Genomic DNA, 10,560 nt, shown 5'->3' on the forward strand with positions numbered 1-10,560 from the left:
GGTTAATTTTAAGTTTTCCCAAAATAGGTCAAAAAACATTGCTTATGATTTTGAAATGAAATCGATACTACCAAACTGAATTCTTCACCTGTACCAGTACGACGCCTTAAAAATGTTGGACAAAATTAGATAGTCAACATACTAATATGGAAACTAAACGGAATCATTTTGTCCCGGAATATAGTTCCACCATCAATTTGGATCTCCGTGTCTTCGAAAACTTACTTGAGATTTTGTTGTTTGTAGCCTAATACGAATATTTAGGTTTCAAGAAAAATGGTACTTATCACATTGTAGATATCGTACCGTATAGTTTTTCAATAAGACGCAGATTATGCGGACCATAACGTTGGAGCACTTAATGATCACAGAACACGCAAACACTGGGACACAAGGAGTATATAGCCTATATACGAAAGTGTTATGTGCTATGTATAGCAAACCACCTTTAAATAGACTCCAGATTAGTCAACTGCATGTGAACAAGAGTGTTATATTGGAGTGCCATCAAAAAATGTTGGGTGTATGCAGCGGAACGCAGTAAAAAAATCTCGTGAGACTTTAAAGCCTGTTTTGACGGACAGCATCGACACAAAATTTCCTTGCGGTCATACGACGTAACTGCGGAACAACGCGCACAACTGTAAAATGTACGTTTAGAATGTTTGGCAGTAGCTGGCTTCACTTTTGCTTGTGGTCAGTGCAAGCAATGATACTATAGTAGCCATTCGTCATATTGTGTTTACACAGAGAATTTTTGTTTTAATCGATGTGTCGTAACGGAAAATTTTCAGTAAAAATCTATGGCCTAAATTCTTTGCAATCCTTTCAATGTTTGCGTTACTCCTTGCAGCCAATGTGCAAACGATAAACGGAAAGTTTTCGGTAAAATTCCGTTACGTAGATTTCTTGCAACCACATGCTAATGTTTGCGATATCCTTTCAGCGAATTTGCAAAAATTCAAATTGCTGACACCAATTTTTATGCGTCAGAGCTGTATGTGATGTGACGTATATCCGTTTAAAGTTAACGCATGTTTTGAAATTCGCCTTATTGTCAACAATTCGGTATGTTTTAGAATCGAACGCCAGTTACGTCGCAATGTAGATCGAAGCGCTTTTGTTCAAGCCATATTAGGACAAAAATATTATTTCCGTCTATAAGAGTCGAGAGAAAAAGGTTTAGACCACGCCTTGTTGTCACGTGATTTATTATTGAAAATCGTAAGAATATCTACGTCAATATTTCCTGTGCACTTTAGAAATCTTCTCGCCAATAAGTATAGTCGCACAATTGAATAAATCAACCAGTATCACCCAGTACTGCCTATAGTGCGGAGAGAAAATACTGAGACAGCAAAATTGACTGTTCATGTATCTGAACTAAAGGAAAGAATTGGACCTGAATGGCCTCACGAATACAGGCCATCTCAAATCTTGTAGGAGTGTGGTCGATTCATCTTGGCAATTATATAAATGAAGACTCATTAATCGGACCCACCCTCTACAATACTATAATACCAAGATTGGACAGGGTTGCCAGATAGAAAAAATAAAAAAATCCAAAATTACTCTAAAAAAAGGCCAAAAAAAGCCAAATCTACTACAAACTCTAACAAGCATATGTTTTTCCTTAAATAAATAAAAAAATGCAATAAATGGTCATGGTGGTACATTGAATTTCTCTCTTTGTGGCAAATTTTCTTAATTTTTTTCTTTTTTTGTAAATTTTTCTTGACAATTTTTTTCTCTTTTTGTAAATTTTTCTTGGCAATTTTTCTCTTTTTGTAATTTTTTTGGAAATTTTTTCTTTTTTTTTGCGTTAGTTTGATATTTTCTTAACATAACACTCATGACATTTTTGAACAAAACAAAAAAAGCCTAAAAAGCCAAATTTCATTAGGATTTTTTTTGAAAAAATAAAATCCAAAGAGGTTCAAAAAATGCCTAAATTTTCAAATTTGGCTTTAAAAAATTCTAACTGGCAACCCTGAGATTAGACACTTCAACGCCTTTTTCTTTTTTTCTCCCTATCTCTTTCATTGTTTTTGACAACTTTCTCGTTTTTATTCTTCCGACACTTCACGCTTTAGTTAGTTTATTAAAAGGTTGACTGCGCACGCTAAATAAGCTGTAACGTTTTCCTTCGAAAGTTAAAATTGACATATTTATTTATTTGGTAAATCAATAACTGTTAGTGAAAGTAGTGGAAGACCGACCGGTAGGGCAAAACTGCTCATCATCGTCATTCGTTGTCCAATTGCGTGTTAAGGACTGGTTCCAGAACATATCTTCTGATAAATTCAATTATATTTTTATTTTAATACCAGAACTACTTTGTTTTTTAGCGGTAAATCCCGCAAACTTATAGTAAAGCAAAACTGACATGCGATTCTGCACTGAAAAGGTTTTACGTCATGGCATTACTGTTAAATGAATTGTACCGATAATAAACTTATTTATTTACAAATAAACCGCCACTTTTGAAGGTTATTTACGTGTAAGGTTGGTAATATTGTTTCATTCTTATTGTCATAGCTTCATATTCTATTAATTTTGTTACGTCATATTGTATTGAATCATGGATGTTTTTGGTAATGAATTTGCTGAAGAAAGAACAACCAACTTTGATGAGGCGATTGAACAAATTATTATTGAAATTGAAACACCTTCTGTGGATGCTTCCTGCTACCTTTGTGAAAGTTCTGCAAAAACCTTTTCAACACAAAAAGGTCTAAAATCTCACTGCGAAAAAAGCATTCAACCTATAACCAAATAGATTTAGAGAATATGCTAACTGAAGATGCACTGCAACAATATTGGACAGAAGCATCAAATACTGCACACAGTTACACTGGTGATAACGTATTATTGGAAGAGAATCTATCTAAAAATATTGTTGGGCTGTTTAACAAGTCTACAACCGCACCATCTCTTGTGGCAAATTTTATTAAATTGCTTCAAGATGAAAGCATAAATAAAGTAACACGTGCAGCTTTAGTAGAACTTAACGAACAAAAAAGAACGGGTGCATCAACAGAATAAACCAAAATTAAATCCAATAAGTGAGATAGAAAAAGATGTGTGTTGTTATATTGGTGGCCGAGTAATAAGATCCTTGTATTACAAAACTGGCGACCCAATTTTTCAAAACTTTCGAAAGTTTTCTAAAAATGAAGAGAGGTGTTGGTACCTCAATCCTATGGCGGAAAAAATATTTTGCATGAGTGAGGCAATTATAAAAAAAATGTTTTGGGAAAGCACCCCCAGGATTTTGATTCCGGACTTGTTGCTGAGGAAGTTATTGATAATCTAAAATAAATGAACATGCTTCATGAAATTGAAACTTCACAACTAGCGATAGAGAGGGTTTCGGATATGGTTTCAAAAAATGTCGGTACTCGTGGCCATGCAAATGCAAAAATGATGACTGAGCTTTTTCAAAAGAAAAAAACTCCTCGAAAAGCAACTAGCTAATAAAGGAAAGGGAAAAAGAACCTCTTTCCGAAATGACGTTCAATGCTGTTCCAAATCTTAAAAAAATGATATTCTAAAAAAATATCAATCTTTGTTGATAGCTGTATTTGTCGTATTTTAAGAATTGAAAATAAGTGACACTGTTGACAAACTTTTGCACAACCGCGGTTCATCAAGTCAGAGTAATAAAAAAGAAAGCCGGTCAGACACAATTTAAAAGACCTCCGGGTTTTGGTAAAAAAATACACTGTGACACCTATGAAAAGCTCGCATTTAAACAACACATTATACAAAAGATAGATGCCATCTATGCTGGACTTAATCATGATTTTTGTTTTATGGCACCACCGTATAATATACAGCCATAAAGCCTAGCAAAAGGTACACGCCGCCATGCACGCCCTTGAATCATCAAAAATGTACATGTGGAACTGTCTGATCGACATTCTTTTATTGCCTTTTACTTTTTGCGCTTGTGTCTTTACTTCGCTTGTTTTCAATGTTTTTATTCTTACTCCGACCTGATGAAGTGCGGTTGTGCGAAAGCTCATCATCAGTTAAGTACAATTTGTCAACAGTGACCCTTATTTTCAATTTTCTAAAAGAATATATACATCATATTGGTGTTACATAACTGAAAACCCCCCGTTGTAGTTATGCTTAAAAAAATGTTAATGTTGTATGCGATATCACCAATAGTTTGCTCTTTATTAGGCAAAACAAATTCATATGATAATAAATGTTAATTGAGAGTTTAATATATATTTTGGTGCACATTTTTATGCAATAGACAGGATAAGAAAGTTGATAGGTTAGTGGTTATAAGCAAAGTCCTGGTATGGCAGAGGTCAGGAGTTTGAATCTCCCGGAGAATTAATTTTCCCCTAACTCCTTTACTTTGTTAACTAAGGTCAGTGGTTAAGCAAAGTCCTGGTATGGCAGAGGTTAGGAGTTTGAATCTTCCCGAGAATGAATTTTCCCCTAAATTAAAAAAAAATATCAGGCTATATATAATGTATTATTCCCTTACTTCTTTGCTAAGCCTATTTCGGTTAATTGGTAGTGCCATATTAAAAAGCGATACTACTGGCCATCTTCAAAAGACACATTTCCAGTAAATTTACGTTTTAAATTTCTGTTAAAATTGATTGTATGCATCCTTTGGCCAAATTCATTCATGTTTGGGTTTCTATTGTAACCCCCGGATTCGCGAACATTCCCGAAAAATGCCTCTAAAACATCTTGTGAAATTCTTTTCAGAATTACATACTCTGCACCACTGGCGAGCAATGCTTTTGTTATAGCGGCAAGGGATTTAGCTGTAATTATTAGACCTTCTTGAGTTGAATTCGATAATAACATTTTCTGTTTCTCCGCCTCTGTGAAGGATTCACCATTTCGTTCGCAACGAACTTTTACATTTTCAATCCATTTTTGAAAAAACCCAACAAAGGTTGATTCAAGCCAAATTAATCTACTGTCATCTTGACTATAGAACGGAGCATTAAGAGGGTTCCGCTGACCAGTTGATGAATTGCAGATATCGAAAAAGTCATTCATTAATTTGATAAATTTTGCAAGAATCGGATAGCCTTTTTCTCTTACTGCATTTGACAAAGAATTAGAAAATATTTGGGAAGCTGAAGCGTGGGGAGTTCGTAGGGAGCTATAAGAAGCCTGCTGACCCTGTAGACGAGGGCCGAAGTCTCTTACAAATTCTTAATCCGACTCCAAAGGAGCAGGCCGGTAGAATACCTGTCCTTAACTTCTTGTACTCTAAGCAAAGACAATCCACTCAGTAGATAGTTGCTCTTCGAGTATATTCACAAATCTCAGAAATACAGCGATAAACAGAGCGGTGATTCAAGCCGCTAATCAGTAAGACGTTACGAAGCATACAGTAGAATCAATACGAAGCATACAGTAGAATCAATTGTGAAACGCGGAAAAGGCAATTCGCTAGGCGCGGCGGTCACACATCAGTGGACAATGGTCACGTGTATAGTGACGTAAAAGTAGGCTAAATGCCACAGAAGCATAGCGTACTTTCATTTTATCGTAACTGTTTGGGTATATGTGCCGAATAGTTATTTTATGCAACTTGGTCAAACTTTCTGGTCCAGAAGCACTGGTATCCTGATATAAACAAGATATGATGGTCCATGTCATATCCCCTCCGTTCCACAAATATTTTGAACCACCAGGTTTGCTGATAATCAAATTATTTCGAGTCGATTTAAAAAGATGACTAGGATCACTTACAAAGAATAATTCCCTGCATAATATAACACATAATTACTACACTGGATTTAAAAGATACAGTTAACAAAGAGTCATTGGTGCAAGTTTTGTAGTCGACGACAATCTCAGTGGCACAAACTGATAATGATATCTTACGATATTGCCGTAATGTTTACTTTTAACACGAACTATGTTGCACTTGGCCAGGGCTCACCAAACCACGGCCCACAGAGTTAAATCTACCGACCTGCGGCATATTTTCTTTACTAAGTGTTGACAACATACAGTTGAAATGTTGTCGGATGCAATTTTCAAAACTAAATTTTGATGACATTTTGCGAAGTCTGCCTGAATTGTGCGTGGTTAAACAAATTGAAACAATATATATTACGCAGTGGGCTCTTCACTATGATTACATAACAGGACGTAGTAACATGTCTGTTTAAATTTGTTAACCCTGTATTATAGTTAACCCTGTATTATATAAAAAATATACCACTAACTGTGACTAAAAAGTTAACTAAATACTTCCCCTCAAAAAAGTAACTCGTTTTAACGATACGACCTGCGTGGAAGCGGCATTTAATCGACTGGCGTGATATATAAGTTTGCTGAAGCCGCATTTTACAGCCAATGAATGGTTTAAAATACATTGTGACAATTTACCACGTAACCAAATTGCACTCTACTGTGTGTTGTTTTTAAAATGGTACGACTAAATCCTCGGCTATGTCTATAGCACACAAAATTGGCTGCGTGACACACAAAAAAGCGTGTCACACATCTTTTAAGTAACGAAAACCCATGAAATTTATTGATCGGGAATCACTAACAGATATAAACTTAAGTTGTAACAGTAATCGTTAAGACTTGCGTTATACCGTGAAATTCAAGCAAAGTTATTCCGGCATCAAAGGTAAGCAAATTAAAAAAATGCTAACTACTGGTTAAGTGCTGCAATAAACTCCTAGCGTTCCTAGCGATCCTAGCGATCCTAGCGATCCTTGCGATCCTAGCGATCCTAGCGATCCTAGCGATCCTAGCGATCCTAGCGATCCTAGCGATCCTAGCGATCCTAGCGATCCTAGCGATCCTTGCGATCCTAGCGATCCTGTATATTTTAGATCAGACCGCGGGCCGGATCCGGCCCGCCAAGCAGTTTAATCCGGCCCGCGGCTTATTTTCAATAAAATACATATAGGCTAAGCGAAAACCAGGGCAAGTTCAACAGATCTTGTCAAGACCCCGCCAAATTCGATTTTTAGCCTGTTCTAAATGCTAAAACGGAAATTCTTTTCGCGCTTCGCGCGAATCTCTTCTGTGTTGCTCGTATGTTCCACGCGATTTTTTGGCAACTTTACAGACACATAGCGTCCTCTGATCAGTGGCACTCTCTCCAACGAAAGTTTAACAAACTTAGCCTAATATTTAAAATATATATAAATATTAGGCTAAGTTTGTTAAACTTTGTAACACATCGGTAACTTAAAGTTTTAAAAATGAAGCAAAAACATGTAGGTAAGTTTTTCGTACGAAATTTTCACGTATTTTAATCTTAAGTTTTAGGTCAACGCGCCCCACAACTTAATAATCGCTAATATATCAAGCAGTGTACATTTTAGTCGGTGCTCAATGCTTCACGTGCCATCTAAATCTAAATTAACGTTTGCATTTTCAAACAAACCTATTATAGTCGCAAATTTTTCGCGCTTTGCGCGACGTTTTGTGACCTTCTTTAAATCCGACTAAAATTGCACATTTTCGCACAACTCTAAACGTAATAACAAATTGTTTGATTATTTGTTTTACACCGTCAGAGTATGACGTCATATTGTATGTATTTTAGATCCTATATTATATTTGACCCGGCCCGCCACAATATTTTAGGTTTCTCATGCGGCCCGCGGCTAAAAATAATTGCCCACCCCTGCTTTCGAGGAATAAAATTGTAGAGTAAGTGCAAATGATTTTAAAGCTGCTAAATATTTAAATCCTTTGCCAGATTTTGTTTTTTGATTCTTGTTATTAGTTCAAATGGTACCTTCAATAAACACTGCTTTAACACGTTTTCACAGCGAGTTGAAATTAAATTTTTATCTTTTAAAATTCTAATTAACCCCCTTTAAAGAAATTCAATTTTAATCTTCGCGCTTTTTGTCTTGCAACTTGTATTTTCTTTTTTAATCGTGTTATTTTTTCGTTGCTTCTTTTAACTTGTTCTCTTCTCTTTTTAAATGTATGTTCAAGCAGTAACAGGGGCGTATCCAGAAATTCAAAAAGGGCGGAGGGAAATAAAATTACCTCGAAGAAACGCGATAACTTTAATAGTTAGTTAATCTAGTTCAGTGTTTGATAACCTTTTAAAGTGAGGGCACACCTGGCGAGCGCAGCGAGCGCGATATTTTTGGTATAACGGCATTTCTTTTAAATTTCTTGCAAGTTTTTATTAGATTGCCGCAAATAAAAAATATATGTCCAATATTTTTTAATACGTTTTCATTTGTTCGCGACTTTCTTGGCAGCCTTCCACGACGCAACGGTAAAGAAGCACTGATCTAGTTAAAAATACAGCATCAAAACGTTAACAAACCGGATGTGGTAAGATCATTCGCGCAAGGCGCGAACATTTTTCACATTTACGTAGTTAAAATAGTCAAAAAGTATTTGAATTAGACTAGTGTATAGTTTGTCAAAGAGGCGACGGGCCCGATAAATTACATCGGCCCGCAGGCCGTAGGTTTGCCGACCCCAGTCTTACGCCTATATATAGGCTATATAGTATGTAGCCTATATACCTTTTTTAAGGGTTTTGAAATTTTTTGTAGCTGGTCGGAACCGCATCACTGGCAAGCCGCACTTTGTAACCAGTCCGAATTTTTTTTTCTCAACAAAATGGTCAGAGCACACCAGTGAATATTTCGAAGGCGTCCAATTGCTACGGTGAATGTTGGCCACCCAAAGATTATTATTATTTTTTTTTCCTGATCTGTCAAGAGTACCACAACTTAACTCATCTATAATGGTGAAATATTTCCAAAATTCTACGGAAGTGATTTGTGATAATTATATAGAAATTATTGGGACTACTAAATGCTAATTACCAGTGTCGAAACCTGTCCAATACTAATGACTTTAATCTGTCCTCGTAGCTCATGGTATAATTAGTAACTCGAAGTTATGCTAAATTAAGATCTAATATGTTCAAGTAGTTTAGTGAGTAGGTAGGTGAACTAATTTCCAACCTGCAACTATATTTGCTAACTGTATTTATTAAATGTATGCCTGACATTTTATACTTTGATGTGTATAGTTTAAGTAAACTGGTCAACTGCAAAACATATTCAAATAATATTATCAGCAGTCAATTCTCATTATCCATGTAGTTTGAATATGTAAAAAATAGCTACTTCAAAAGCATTTATATAAATGCCACTGTCAGTGCCTCTTAAAAAAATACACAGAAAAGGGCCAATCTGTTCACGTTGCGCTCCAACTTACTATTAATAAACTTCTGGCTGGTAACTATGCTTAGAGTTTTTCCAGCTATACTTCTCAATAAAAAACTAAACTAAAAGGTTGGGTGGCATTGGAGTGGGAAAAAATCATACTGGTTTAGTCAGTGCCTATGGCGCTGGTCTAGAATCTTACCACAACGCACGTTTTGGGTTAGGGTGGGTCAAGTATTATTATTAAATATTGAATATAATAATACTTGAATATATATAGGCACTGGCTTAGTCGTTCTCAAAATGCAGATTTTTGCGTTATAATTATACAGTTTTAGATTTTTTTCTTGTCGCCTTCGAAACATCAATTTTAAGTCATAAATATTCCTGAATAGCCTGAAAACGCTGTCACTAGCACCTCCCTCCATAAAGCGTTATGCAAATTTTGCTCATTCAGCCTTCTAATTGAAACAGCCAAACGGAACAGCCTTCTAATTGGCTTCAATTTTTAACCACTAGATGCGCTATCCAGGTTTCATACAGTTCAGTGGATCCATCTGCAATTTCACCGCTTAGTGGCGTTACATCACATTTAGGTTTCTATTTTTTAATAAATAAAATCTAGGTAGGCTATTTTTGTTAAATGGATGTTTAAAATAGCTTTGTATTTAGCCTAGACTAATTAGCATATTAGATACTGAGGCATATGAAAAGTGCCAACATTTTTAACTATCAAACATTATTTTTAAAAATTCATTCTACTGAAGAAACAAGACTTGTTACAAGACGTAATGGAACACTAAGGAATATTCTTAATGCCAAGAACGTCTCTGTTAAGACCTTGCCTTCAATAGATGTTGGAGTATGACTTGATCGCCACACGAACACGTCTCCTGGTTCGTTGTTGGCTTGCAGAGAATGCACAGCCACAATTCCAAGATTGTCTATATTGTTGATATGCCGGAATTCTCTGATGCTAGGAATAGCAAAATGGTCAAAGGCCGTCCTCTTGATAATGGCCTCAAAAGATCCGTTTTGAAGTCTGATTTGTTGAGTAGTTACTGCACGAGCTTTGAAATAAGAATCGACAAAGGGGCAAGATTCCTGATTTTCAAGTAGCCGATCGGAAGCAATTTGCTCTCTTGATGTGCCTGCACTAAACGGGACGTGGATTCGCCACGAAGGTCTTGGAGCTGGCGGGAGATACAGTTCGTAAGAATCTTCGGATTCCGGAGAACGTTCGTGGCTATTTCTTCTGTAATTGTTTCTTCTTTCCGATGGATATCTTCTTATTGGTGGTGATCTTCTGCTTGATTGTGATCTTCTGCTTGATGGTGATCTAGATCTTATGGGCGATCTGGATCCTGAAATTCGTCTAATCAAAGGTGGAGTTCTT

Source organism: Ascidiella aspersa, chromosome 2 (genome assembly GCF_963924565.1).
Source record: "Ascidiella aspersa chromosome 2, kaAscAspe10.2, whole genome shotgun sequence".
Lineage (NCBI taxonomy): Eukaryota > Metazoa > Chordata > Ascidiacea > Phlebobranchia > Ascidiidae > Ascidiella > Ascidiella aspersa.